The sequence below is a fragment of the Gossypium hirsutum genome, chromosome A01 (assembly GCF_007990345.1).
Source record: "Gossypium hirsutum isolate 1008001.06 chromosome A01, Gossypium_hirsutum_v2.1, whole genome shotgun sequence".
In the NCBI taxonomy this organism is placed as follows: Eukaryota; Viridiplantae; Streptophyta; class Magnoliopsida; order Malvales; family Malvaceae; genus Gossypium; species Gossypium hirsutum.
The window spans coordinates 69,492,379-69,493,240 of record NC_053424.1 but is presented as its reverse complement, the minus strand read 5'-3'; the positions used below and the strand labels follow the sequence as shown (position 1 = coordinate 69,493,240).

General features: G+C 38.7%; 1 non-coding gene across 1 annotated transcript; it reads left to right on the top strand.

The window, feature by feature from the left end:
- Positions 1-339: 339 nt before the first annotated feature.
- Positions 340-446, top strand: LOC121208009 (small nucleolar RNA R71). Its single transcript, XR_005903054.1, has one exon. It is a non-coding gene; the product is annotated as a small nucleolar RNA R71 (small nucleolar RNA).
- The last annotated feature ends 416 nt before the right edge of the window (positions 447-862 follow it).

Genomic DNA, 862 nt, shown 5'->3' with positions numbered 1-862 from the left:
AAGGATTGATATTCTGTAAGCACACCTCCTCCGCTTGAGTCACACCTCATTACTGGATGTACCTGCATAAAACCAAGAAAACTATCAATCTTTTTATTGAGAAGTTCTACCTGATTTGACAACATAGTAACTAAGTGGACGTTATAAACGCCGGCTGTTTTCATTGGCTTTGTCCTCATAACTTGTCACTGATAGTTATTCAGTGACATCTCCTCTATAAATTCATAGGCATCTTCTGGTGTTTTATTGTTGATGGTTCCGCCAGTAGCTGCGTCAATCATTTGTCTTGTCGAGGGATTCACACCATTGTGGACCGTTTGAACTTGCAGCCAAAGCGGTAACCCATGGTGAGGGCACCTTCTCAGTAAGTCCTTGTATCTCTCCAATGCATCGTAAAGTGTTTCTAAATCCATCTGTACAAAAGAAGAGATATCATTACGCAATTTAACGGTTTTAGCCGGTGGAAAATATTTTAGTAAAAATTTCTCGGTCATTTGCTCCCACATAATGATAGACCCTCGTGGTAATGAGTTTAACCACTGTTTAGCTTTGTTTCTTAATGAGAAGGGAAATAACCGAAGACGGATGGCATCATCAGAAACGCCATTGATTTTGAATGTATCGCAAAATTCCAGGAAATTTGCTAAGTGAGTGTTGGGATCTTCATCCTGCAAATCATCAAACTGAACAAACTGCTATATCATCTGAATAGTGTTAGGTTTTAATTCAAAATTATTCGCAGCAATAGCAGGTCTAACTATACTTGATTCAGTTCCTGTTAAAGAGGGTTTAGCATAGTCATACATAATACGTGGAGCAGGATTTTAATTAGCTGCAATTGCAGGAGAAAGCTGATTGTCTT